Genomic DNA, 14,132 nt, shown 5'->3' with positions numbered 1-14,132 from the left:
AAACACATTTATTGGTAATAATCTTTTAAACCTTTAAATCTTTAAACAACCTCATTTGAAAATGTTTATCTTACTAATATTATAAATGTGAACGTTTGTGTGTTTGTTTGTTTGATGTTTAATCACGCATTAACTAATGGACGCATTGGGCTGAAATTTGGCATGATGATAGCTAACATTCCCGATTAGCATATAGACATATTCTTATCTCAAAAATCCTTTCGGGATCCACCCCAGTGGCTCTACAGTTCCCCATGTTAACCTTATGATTATTCATATTAAAAGGGAATTAAAGAATTGTTGAACTAAAAAATTTGGTTCTATGAGATGCAAAAGCATTAAAAATTAACAAGATTTACCCACCGGGTGCAGCACTATAATTTTTGTTGCATTTATGAAAACAGCTAACTTGAACTAAGCAGCAACAAAAAACTGTGATACGCAACGAGAACTGTCAAAGTAGGATTGTTTACAGTTATGTTTAGCCTATGTTAATAATTCCATGAAAATTTGTGATATTTTGCGGATTTTAAATAATTTATATTTCTCTATGTGTTGTATCCGATTATTATATACTTACTTTGGTATAGTGAAATTTTGATAATTTTACCGTATTTGTTTATTATAAACTTGAGTGACATTCAAGTATCATTCTAAAATGACTCTATGGCAAACATTAACTGTTCGGGAAGAAAGAAGAAACTGTAAACGTTGGTATCAAGGGGGCGCTCTACCTCCCGCCGCGTCTTCAAATGCGCGTGTTCTCGGGACAGAAAATGCCTAAGCCTACATTAAGACCTTTATTCAATCTTAAAGTGTCATATTAAAGAGGATGAAATTTGCCACTGTTTTATCAAAGCAATTTCTTGATTCTTATTAATAATTGCCGTAAAAAATGCGATCAAAATTTTAGAAATTCCTTAATTTTAAATCACAATTTCTCCCAATAAGAAAATAGTTTTTGAACTTTACTATTATAGATCAGTAGGAAGTTTTATACTCTTTAAGATGACGCCTTAATATTAAATGTATGACGAAAATACACGTAACAACTCATGGTCCCGTAAACCTCTGCAACTCAAAATTGTGTGTCAGTAACGTGGCGAGACTAGCGGCGACGACTGGAAACAACGCCCTTCTCCTCCTTCCCTCACACCGGTCTCTTCCCCACCTTCCCCTACCTCCTTATCTACCGTGCACGTGGTGCTGGCTGTCAGTGTCCAAAACTACACTAGATGTTTGTATCTAAAGTGAATTACCGAAAATTAATACCAGTTAAATTGTTATTTTTGTGTTTTGTTTTGAAAATGCCTCGAAACTGCTCGAAACAAGGTTTGGGCAAAACGGGGATTAGGCTGGCCGTATGCTGACACGCACGTGGCGCAACGCATGCAACACAGCACAAGGCAGAAAACTGTACCATCATATGATATCTTAAGGCGCGGCGTCCCGTGCTGAGACACACGCGTGTATGTGTCTGGCACTTGAAGAACACCTCACTAAAGTGGTTCTTTCCTTTGAAAACAAGTACTCTGCAGGTTTTGATGAAATTTCAATCACCATAGTTAAAAAATCAATACACATTATCCAGAAACCACTAACACATATCATAAGCTCTTCTCTTATTTCAGGAATCTTTCCTTTAAAATTAAAATTGGCTAAAGTAATTCCCATTTTTAAAAAAGGTAATAAAACTGATCCCTACTGTTACCGCCCTATCTCTCTCTTACCTGTTTTTTCAAAAAAATTTGAACGCATTGTTTACATTCAGGTCTATAAATATCTGGAAAATAATCAACTATTTGATAAAGAACAACATGGCTTTCGGCAGGGCAAATCAACAATAACAGCTGGTATTGAATTCATAGAATCTATAATAAATGCTGTTGACAGAGGAGAAAATGTTGTAGGAATCTTTTTGGATCTTAGTACGGCATTTGACAGCGTGTCATATAGTATATTGTTGACTTCACTAAAAGAAATAGGAATCTATGGAAAAGAGCTTGCATGGTTTACATCATATCTAAGAATAGAAAACAATTGTTGAATTGGATTATGTTGTGGAGATTGCAAGCACAAAGTACGTTGAAAAATGTAATCTCAGCATCAGACACTGAATTATGGGGTGCCGCAGGGATCGATCCTGGGGCCTCTACTTTTTCTCTGCTATATTAGAGGTATGCCAGGAGCGATTCCTGGAAACGGCGGGTCTATGTGTCTGTTTGCTGATGATTGTAATGTGCTGATTCCAAGAAGATCAACACAACAGATTGAAACGTTTTCTCAGGAGAGTCTTTTATCCACTAAAGAATTCCTTGACCGAAAAAATCTGCTTATTAACACAGAAAAATCCAATTTTATATCATTTTCCACTAAACCTAGACAAAATTTTGAACCAAACATTTGCATAAAATCAGAAAGAATAAACCAAGTAAAGCAAACAAAATTTCTTGGTCTAATTATCGATAAACATCTATCTTGGGAGGGCCATGTGAATTATGTGGTTAAAAAGGTATCTTCCGGTATCCATGCTCTGCGACAGATGTTCAGAGTATGCAGTTTAGACACTCTAAGAGTTGTTTATTTCTCATTAATACATTCACATATTTCATATGGAATTGTTCTATACGAGGCAACAAAAACTAATTTAGATTAAGTACTAATTAAGCAGAAAAAAGCTATCAGGGTGATGAAAAATCTTAAAAGGAAAGAGCCAGTCAAGAGCATCTTTCGTGAATTACAAATATTAACAGTTTATAGTCTTTATATTTATGAAACAATAATTTATGCAAAACAGATCCAACTATCATCCAGCTCAACAGAACAATTAGTATATAACACCAGATTAAAAATTAACCTACCTCGGCATAATCTTGAATTTTACACTAAAAAGACATCTTACATAGGGCTAAAATTTCTCCAGTCTATACCCGCTCACATCCGAAAAGAAACAAAATTTAATAAATTAAAGCAGCTCTTAAAGGAATAATTTTTAAGAACTCCCTGCTAATCAGTAACAGAATTCTTTAGTATTAGTAAAAAACAGTTAGGTCTAACTTAATTTGATTTCCAAATACTGTAATTTTTAAAGTAATTTTAGTACTCTTTTTATGTATTTAATTAGCAGTAAGCAATTTTGAATTTAGCTTATGACTCTATTCAAGTTCATGTAATGTGAAACTATAATGAATAAAGAATGTTTTGACTTTGACTTTGACTTTTGCGTGGGCCGGCATGTCACAGTTTGCGACGCATGCGACACGGCTTGGGTGGATGCACGAAACACAATATAGACTAACCAATTCCTCAATTTCCTTGTCAGACTCAGAGTAGTACTTTCATCCATGTTGACAAAAATAATCAGATGTGCTCTCTGCAACTAACTGCGTGGCATGTCTCAGTTTGGAGCACAGACACAGATTTTCAGACACACTTTACACAACTCGTTAGTGGTTGTGTACTTTCTTTAGCCCCTGTAGCCCCCCTCCCCTTGGAACCACCACTGGGTCAGGTGACTGTGGATAACAGATCTAAGCCCTTACATTCAAACACCAATTCCCATGCATAACTTACTTCTAAAATGTTGATATAGTTACATACGTAAAATATTACAGGACGATAAATCTGTTTTGTTTGAGTAAGTAAATTATTTTCGTTGAACCTGCATAGTTTTATTACCCTTTTAATAGACTAGATTTATTAATAGAATTATTATATGAAATATTAATAGTTACCGCAAAACATAATAAAACATAAAATATAATTCACTGTTGTGGTTTCTATTTTCTAATTTAACTTGCACTTTTTAAACATAGTGTTAATTTTTACTACTAAATTTCGGAATTTCGGGGTGGTTTTTACCCCTAACCCCGCCCCCCCCAACCTGGCTACGGCCTTGATCTGTTTCTGCCGCATCCGATGTGATTTTTATTCTTTGTTTTATTCTGGTAAAATTAATCTTACCATGAGCAAAGAAAAGAAAGCTCAAATTTTGAATGTAATTAAATCGTAAGGACATTTTCTTTGGAACATTTTCAAGTAGCCTACCCTACTACGTTTTCAAATATTCATGCATAATAAGAATATTCGGGTAGAAACCCGTTTCGTAATTTTCTATTTAGTCTACTACAAATAATACGGGTGTAGAGAGGTTGGTAGAAAATGGCAAGTATTTACCACTGTAATTCACAAGAGTAAAACTTGAAACACACTAGCTGTCTACACTAGTAAAAACCACTAGTAATACTAGTCTCTACAGTATTATACACTAGTAAGTTTTTGAAAAGTAGACTTGTAAATACACTAGTATTTTTATGGAACGGGGTCCTCAGAAGATGCGGTCAGAAGTAAAGTAATTAAATTCTGTACAATAACGGAGGACGGAAGCCTGGTGCTCAAAAGAGGACATGACTACCAGGTAAATGGCCAATTGCACGTAGCTAAAAAGCCATACTGTCTGTTTGTGGTTTGGACTCCATTGGGAATTTCCGTTGAAAGGATAAACGGAGAGATAAATTTGGAAAGAAAATATGGAAGACAAGTTGGTGTCGTTTTACGAAAAGTGTCTGCTACCGGAAATTATAGACCCAAGGCATCCCAGAGGCTCGTCAATCCGCGATCGTGTTTAAATGAGTTTTTTTGTAAATATTCAAATATGTTTTTTTACATATGTACTAAAGTTCATGAAAACAATTTATTTGTTTGTTAAGATACAAAGTTTTTGCTATCAACCTTGTTCGTCTTCAATGTTACCTAATTATAAATAAATTAATAACAGTTAGCATATGGGCTATCAAGGTAGCATTAAGATTTGGTAATTTTTTTTAGGCTATCAAGTACCATATTATAAGTCTACAGAATGATATTGCATTCAATAAATTGTGATAACTTCCCATGATAAATAAAGCATTTCACTCCCAAGGGTTACATGTAGTGCAATAGAATGTGTGGACACCGGACAGTGGAGTGGAGAGTAGTTGAGCAATGAGCAGTCGTAGAACCGCGGGCGCAATCGATATTCCCCCCCTTTCCACAGCGCATCCTCACGCTCCAAGAGACCCGCGGACGCCCCTCCATATCCCCACCACCACCCAGGTGTAGCGCTAGCGCAGCTACTGGCAACCGGCTGAATTGCGTTACGATTTTACTCCAGCAGTAGACCGGCTCCTTAACTACTGGGTGTCTCTATAAAATGAGAGTTAATGAACAAGATGTAGTTATTATACCGAATTTGATAGATAGTTTTAAATGTACGTAAGAGAAGTGCCTCGAGAGTTTTGTGGCTCAGATTTTGCTATGGGAAACACTTCCGATCCGAAGCCACACAACGCGATACGATGGCATTCACATCATGTTGCTACATACATAGCCTGATGGGCAAAATTGCTTTACAGCCCTTTTTACAAAATTCTTTTTTCAAGATACTTTCAAAAGAAATCCCTATCACATGTTTTATTTGGTTGACCACTCGCCGACCTCTAGTAATATAATATATAAATAATGAATATATTATATATATATATATATATATATAAATAATAAATAATATATAATATAGTATATAAATAAATATATATGTATATATATGTATCTATATATATAAAAGGCAAAGCCCTCACTGACTGACTGACTGACTGACTGACTCACTCATCACTAATTCTCCCACTTCCCACTTACCTAGGAGGCTGAAATTTGGTACACTGATTCTTTAGGCATTAAATAGGAAAACTAAGTGGTTTTTATTCTAATCGGACTCTCGGGCTCCGCCCCAGTGGCTCTGGAGTTTCCCATGTTAACCTAATGAGTACTCATATTTAAATGGAATTAATTAATCATAACAGCTGTTTCTAACTAAACAAGTTGGTTCTGTTCTATGATATTCAATAGCATTAAAGTTACAAGGATTACCAACAGAGTGCAGCACTATTATTTTTTTTAAATATTTGACAACAGCTAATTTGAAACCAAAAGGTGAGTGAGCGTAGCGAACGAACTTCAACCTGGAGGCGAGGTAGCGTAGCGAACGAGCTAACCTGAAGGCAAGTGAGCGCAGCGAACGACCTCCAACCTAAAGGTGAGTGAGCGTAGCGAACGAACTTCAACCAGGACGTGATTGAGCCATGCGAACGAGCTCACGTATGAAGTTAAACGGGGCAAAGCCCGCGGGTACAGCTAGTACGTATATACAAATAAGTAGGTAGTATCATGTTACTTCTAGGCCAAAAAAGGAAGACTTCAATAATTTAATAAAATTAATAAATTTAAAATAAATAAATTTAATAAAATGTTAAAGTTTCGCCTCTTTTAGGCAATTTTCCAACATTTTCTAAAAAAAACCTAAAATATTGATGAAATCTTTATAAATATGCCTAAATTTCCACAAAATTGTCTACGATACAAAATGTCAATAAAAAGTAAAAATTCCAATACTTTATTCAAATTTTTTATTGACATCTTCATTTTTTGTAAATATTTTTTTTCTATTTGAGCTAACCAAAATCTATTAAAAGTATTGAATTCCTTAGAAAATTCTAATACAATTTCATGTTTCATATGCCTATATTTGATGATAAATAATTTAAAAACTCAAATATGAAGTACAAGAAATGTTATCAAAAATTATAATCTCATGATAAAAAGATAAGTATAAATTTAAATTGAAAATAAATATCACCAATGAAAAGCTTGTTAAAAAAAATTAATGCTATTTGATATATTATACATTTCTGTATAATTAAATATAATGTAAAAATCTTAAAAAAAAACAAATTGCATTGTTAAAGATGTCTAATAGACAATCTTATTATACAGAGGGGTGCCAAGTAAGTATACAGTACGAACAGGCAAACAGTTTGAACTCACGGGGAAGTGAGTGTTTTTGTCAAGTACGACATTATTAGAGTTAATTTAGGTGTCGTGATACTCTTAAAATAGATTGGAAAAGTTTGGATTTTGTGTAAATGAATATATTTGTTCTAAAAACAGTTTCTTACTGTATACCTACTTTTGCAACCCTCTGTATTATATCTTAAAACCAAATTCAAAAGGAAGAATAGACAAGAAATAATGGATATTGATTTTATCGACCATATTCTTGTTTTATATTTTTGAATTTCCAAAATACAAATGGAAGAATGGATAAGAAATAATGGATATTTATTTTATCGTCCATACCCTTTTTTATATTTTTTAATTTCCAAAATACAAAAGAAAGAATAGACAAGAAATAATGAATATTCATTTTATTGTCCATATCTTTTTTTTTATTTTACTTTATATTTCCAAAATACAAATGGAAGAATAGACAAGAAAAGATGATACAACTAAGTATGAATCATTTCTTAAGGGGGATTTATAATCCTCCTTAAAAACTAATAGTCTAGTATATTTAGTAATTAATTAAATTTATAGGATCTTGAACGAAAGGCCCTGAAATACCAAAACTGAAACTTTGCATAGTCTTAGACTATTAACATAGGATGCTTATGATTTAAATTTTATTAATTTATTTGAATTAAAAACCATTCAACCACCGATCAAACTTCAAACTTTTTCATACTAACACAAAAAAGTTAGTCGGCTACCAAATCACGTATTATTTGGTCAGGTTTATGAGACCTGCGGGAAAGTTTTAGGGAAAGGTTCTAATTCAACTGTAGTATCGGTTGGATTTCGATAAAAGAATTACTTTATTAGCTACTGTACGAAGAATTATATCAAGCGGCAACGGAGCGCGCGCTCAGCCGATTCCACCGTTTATTGGATAATAAGGCCAAGCATTTATTATCCAAAACACTGTAGCTACATGTTATAAGAATATACTTTGTATTCTACATTTTGAATGAAATATGTAATATTAACATGTGACGGATATAATAAGTTTTAAATTAAAATGCGTTGCAACATCTTCGTTTTTATAGAAATTAACTCTCTTTGATTACAGTTGCCATAAAATTTGTAGGATCGGAAATGAATAACATTTCCTTAACTAAAAACATAGTTTATTACATTTTGCAATCTTATAAAAATATTTACGACCTAAAAGTAAACATCTAAAAAATGAAACATTTCATCACCTCTGGATTTTTCTAAACTTTTTAGAAAATTTAGTTTCTTTAGAAATTTTCTTTTTTCGCCACTAGCAAAATTGCATTGTCTTAGCCTCCTGTTGATTTGTTGAGGGAAACTAAAATATCGCACGTTTTGTTGCGTTTTCTTATTTTTCGAACTATTACAACAACCGCACACTGCACAGTGCACAATGAGGTATTTTTGTAGAAAGATGTGTGCCCTATGGAAAACTGACATCTACTGCAACCATCTGCAACTCGCGGTGAACACAGAAACGAAAACAAAACAAACAACACGTGATCATCCACCACACACACCCCCGCACCCGAGCCAAAGTTGCGACATAGATAACAACCCCAGTGAAATAGGATCCTAGCTGTCGAATTAAACTGGAATATCACATTTTATTATCATGATATTGCAAGAGTGAAACAATTTTATATTTTAACCCGATTATAAATGCAATGTTTAATCACCAACTTATTTTTTAACAGAGTACATTTTATTTTATATACTACGTTAAATACATTCCTTTGCGTTAAAGATAATTTATTATTTAAACCACTATTTGGTTTTAACTGATCAACAACGATTTGCAATACTTTAAATGCAATTTGGCAACGTTAACCCTATTCACCGAGGAGACAATATTATATATTCTCTGTGAACTATTACGAAATAACCCATATTCAAACGGGGAAAAACACACTGAAGTCAACAGAACAACAATTTTTCACATAAAAATATAAATACAGGAATAAAAATATCAATGATACTATATTCATGAAACTACATTATTTGTTGGATGGCATGTTTTCTGTGTTAATACTTGGCAACTGACTTGACTTGCAGCACGCGCTCCGATCACGCGCACATATAACTTAGCATATCTCAGGAAATAACGCCTCTAACGGTATTTTTTTTTTTTTTTTTTTTTTTTTTTGTCCTAGGACGCTAGGCACGAGCCTGGGATTGTTTTTCACATTACTTCAGGCTAGACCTAGGGGTTGCGGCATTATCACTTAGATAAAATCCATTGGTGACTTGGCGGGGATCGAACCCGGGACCTCACGGACCGAAGTCCCGCGCTCTAGCCACTACGCCAGCTCGCTCCCCCGAACGACACACCTAAACGGTATATAGTTTGAAGGAAAGTTAAATTTGGATCTTTATCCAAAACTTTCCCGCTGGTCAAATGCTTCTAACCAAATAGTACGTGATTTGGTAGCCGACTAACTTTTACATGTTTAGTTTTAAGAAAGGCCAAGATAAAGAGTGATTTCACGCTTAAGTTTTTAACAATTACAAACTATTTTTTCACAACACGCATCGTTCACTTATAATTGATGTCCATGTAAAGTTTCATAATTTTTCCTCAATTCTAACAGTTCAAAATATTGATGTTAATAGAGCAGTGTCACGCTGAGCTATATACGCACGCGAAGCGTTTGCCCCCAAGGTGACGTCACGTCGCGATGCGCAGAACGGTCTCAAACTCGTCCGGCTGAGTAGCACACCTTATTTACTTCCACCATGACCTGACGGGCCTGGTGGCAACAATGGAACAGACGCTTCTCTGTCAATACCAAAAGTGGGTGGTAGCCTACATTCCACTACACCTACCATTCCGCAGAGAGATTATATTGACAAATTTATGTTATTGATAAGGCTGAGACAATTAACTGACATCCTCCCATGTCAAGGAATTCCAGCTTTAACAGTAACCCCACAATCAATTTCTCAAAACTATGCTGGGAGGGTTCATTCATTGGCACAGACAGAGTACGATATGGACTGACGCGACGTGACGAAGGAAATACCCCCGCCGCAGCAAACCTGCAGACTAAGCGAATTTCAACTTGTCTGATTACATTTTTACTAAAATATTTCCATATATAAGACATTTATTCTCAATTTAAATAACATTAGATTTAACGAGTGCTTAGGTTTGCTGCTACAGGGAAGGTAAAAACTGTTTTTCGACCATAAGTCAATAGTATAGGATGAAATAAATAAATTTGCCAAATGTTATCAATATATATCCATAAACAAGTAAACCACAACAGTTTTCATTTTCTCCATAAGAATAATATGGGAATTTTAAATTTGCACTTTTTTTTTAATTTCTCCGTAACCATTAGGCATACAACAATGCTTCAATATACTAAATTATTTACTTTTTTAAGCTCTACAAAATGGTTGGGGAAAAAATTCCAAAATTTTATGTTTTTAGGGTCAAAAATGGTCAAAAACCCCTGTTCCCATGGTCCGATTATGCTGGTTCGCGAACTAGTTCAAATAAATGTGGGTTTACACGTTTATACCAAATTTCATCAAAATCGGATAATTTTTGTTCGAGTTATCGTGCTGACGGATACATATATATATAAATATAAATATATATATACACATATATATTTATAAATATATATATATATATACATATATATTTATAAATATATATACAAGGTGTCCATAAAAAACGTTTCAGGACTTTGGGAAATTAATCCCCATACTAAAAGGAAGAAAAGAGTTTATGGGAAGGTATGTCCGAAAATGCATATTTACCCAGATATCCGCCATTTTGATTTTTATACAAAAATATTTTTATCTGTGTAGTTTTTTATTCGATGATTATGAAATTTGGTGAACATGTTACCATACACAAGACCCATAATAGAAAAAATAATAAAGTTGTTCCGATTGAAAATTTCAAAATGGCGGCCGTTTGAATTTGTATAATTTAAATAACTCAAAATCAAATCAAATCAAATCAAATCAATCAATCTTTATTCCGAGACAACAATGTACAAAAATCATACAATGCTGTATAGGCTGCGTCAATATGTTTAAATTAATAAAACATTTCAAAGGTCTAAGCAATTGTCAAAATATTCATCTAAGTCATAAAAACAGTATTTCAATAACAAATTCTTAACAGCTATTTTAAATTTATCTAATGGTAACTCTTGAATATAATCTGGTAGATGATTGAATAACTTAATCGAGTAATATTTAAAGCTTTTTTGAGTAATACTATAAGTACAGTAATAATTTCTTAGTCTAGCACAGTTTCTGGTCTTATAAGCTCTCTTCTGCAACACAAATAAAGATTTTACATAACCACAATTAGCCCAAAGAATGGTACCATTGGTAAGATGACAGTGTATGTAGCTATAGTAAACAGTAAGCAGAACTTCCATTGAAACAACATTTTTTAGTTTTCTTAATATAAACATACCTTTGGATATTTTAACAGCTACAAATTCTATATGTGATTCCCACTTCAAGTTGCTCTGAATTAAGATACCTAAAAATTTAACAGGTTGTTGATGAGAATCTGTGTTAGCATAGGAAATTTTCAGATCTTGTGTTTTATTTAAATTTAAAGATAGTTTGTTAACATTACACCAGTCTACCATTGTATTAACAGAGTCAACAGTGATTCCATTCTGAAAGTCCTTATGAGTTTTAAAATTTAGACACACATCATCAGCATACATATAGCAAGAAACACATTCATTCTGTAAATTATAAGGCATATCATTAACATAAATAATAAACAACAAAGGTCCTAAGATCGAACCTTGTGGAACACCATGATGAGTCTCCACCAAATCCGACAGAACACCGTCAAAGAACACTGCCTGACTTCTACCACATAGATATGATTCCATCAATGCAACTGCGCTATCACTAAAACCTAAAAATTTTAGTTTTCTAAACAACAATTGATGTGACACAGTGTCAAAAGCCCTTGAGAGATCAAAGAACTTGGAGCAAACACTCTTTTTCAACTCCATCGCATCCAAAGTATCTTGAATATACATCAACACTGCCTGCATCTGTGGTTGACCGGCCTTTTCGAAAGCCAAACTGAACACCAGACAAAAGACTGTTAGATTCTAAAAAATGGATGATTTGCCACGAAAGTAATCTCTCAAGGACCTTTGACACTGTGGGAACCAATGCTACTGGTCTGTAATTCCCAGGAATGCTTCTATTCCCCTTCTTAAAGATAGGAACAACCTTTGACACTTTAAACTTATCTGGAAAAATATTACTGGAAATGCATGAATTAAAGATATGAGCCAAAACTTCACAGATATAAGCACTACTTATTTTAAGCATCTGAGAAGAAACACCAAAGATGTCTAGGCTGGTACTGTTACTTAAATTATTAATAGCATCAAAAACTTTTTCAACTGACACATGAGAGAAATCAAATCTTACATCAACAACAGGAACATTTTCTGAAAATACATCAATACTATTTACATTATTAGGAATATTATCAACTAAGTTACTAATGCTATCAACAAAGAAGGAACTAAAGGCTTCTGCGTCAAGATTGTTGTTGTTAGCCTTCATAACTGGTAACTCGTTAATAGATAAACTATTTTGTATAATTTTCCACATCTCTTTTGGCTTATTACAGGCTCTAAGAATGCGATTGTTATTATAAACTAACTTTGCTTCTTTTACTTTATTGTTGTACAAACTCATGTGGCTTCTATAATGTTTTTTATGAACCTCCAAACCAGTTTTTTTGCTTAGATGAAATAGATCTAGACATTTTTCTTTCAATAGCCTAAGCTCGTGAGTGTACCAATGACCAGCGGAACTATTAGTATGTAGTGAACTTTTAACCATTTTAAAAGGAAAACAGCAATTTATATACATTAAAAATACATTGATAAAAAGACAAATTTTAACATTAACATCAGACACAGAGTAAATATCAAACCAGTCAGAGGTCCTAATGTAGCTATTAAATAAACTTGAATTGTTGCTATTTACATGTCTCCGGTAATTAAGTCTCCTAGTAGGCCCCTTATGATGCTGATTAGATGTTGCAGCAACAGCCAAGTCCAGCGAAGAAGACACCATGTAGTGATCCGACGCAGTAGTTGGTATAACCGCAGCAGACCAGCGAGAAGGATGCAGATTTGTCAAGTAGTTGTCAATGCAGGAGCCCTCTAGTAGGTTGACAGAGCTAGGCCGAGTAATTTCTCCAGTTAACATGAGGTTGAGTCCAAAACTGGTAATCAAGTTGCTGAAGTCTGTTTTAAATGGGCAGTATCTGTCTCTCAAATCAATGTTATAGTCACCGGCAATTAGGATATCACAATTCATTGCGCTAACAATTTGTAACATTTCACTCAATTTATGTAAAAACGTTTTAAAATTTGTTTTATCAGGAATACGGTATATGCAAAAACGGCTAATTCTATGAAAAGATGTCAAGAATACTTTTTTTTAGCATTTTTAATTTCCTATCAAACAATATCAAGATCAAAAAGATCGAACAAAAAAAAACTGAAATATAAAGTTTTTTGTGTAAAAATAAGGCAAAAATTAAGGGTTCCCCGGCTAACTTTGCCTTCACATATAATATTTTTGTATAAAAATCAAAATGGCGGATATCTGGGTAAATATGCATTTTCGGACATACCTTCCCATAAACTTTTTTCTTCCTTTTAGTATGGGGATTCATTACCCAAAGTCCTGAAACGTTTTTTATGGACACCCTGTATATATATATATAACTTATATATATATACAGGGTGGAATGAAGTTAGTGTTAAAAAATTTTATGTGTTAAACTACTAAGTATTGGTGACAAAATGGCACCAATTTAAGTTTCCATACCCTCACAGGTAGGGAATAACGGACAATTTTAGGTTTTTTTTAAAATATTTGTATTTGCTTACATAAAAGTGCCATAAGTGCACTAAACATTGTTTTTATTCCGAATTCATTGTCGTCTTTAGAATCCTCGTTAAATTTTCAATATTAATAGTACAAATTCATTGAGATGAAACATATGCAAAAGCCCTTATTTGGCATTAGAAGTTTGAGTTTGTGATTTTTTAGAAAAAAGTAATAACTTTTTCCAAAGTTTTTCTATACTACACTGGACTCTAGAGAGTGTTAATATTACTAAAAACTTCAACAGTTAATAACCTTTAAAATGATGTATAAACATCTACTGTTCCGTTTGATTTGTCGTTCTCAAATTTAAGAGTTTCTCTTGAAAAACACGGAATGGCCAAAATCGC

The sequence above is a fragment of the Macrosteles quadrilineatus genome, unplaced genomic scaffold (genome assembly GCF_028750875.1).
Source record: "Macrosteles quadrilineatus isolate MER2022 unplaced genomic scaffold, UCM_ALF_1.0 Scaffold_8__2_contigs__length_117827958, whole genome shotgun sequence".
Taxonomy (NCBI): Eukaryota; Metazoa; Arthropoda; class Insecta; order Hemiptera; family Cicadellidae; genus Macrosteles; species Macrosteles quadrilineatus.
The sequence above is the reverse complement of the archived record's forward strand: the minus strand, read 5'-3'. Positions refer to the sequence as shown.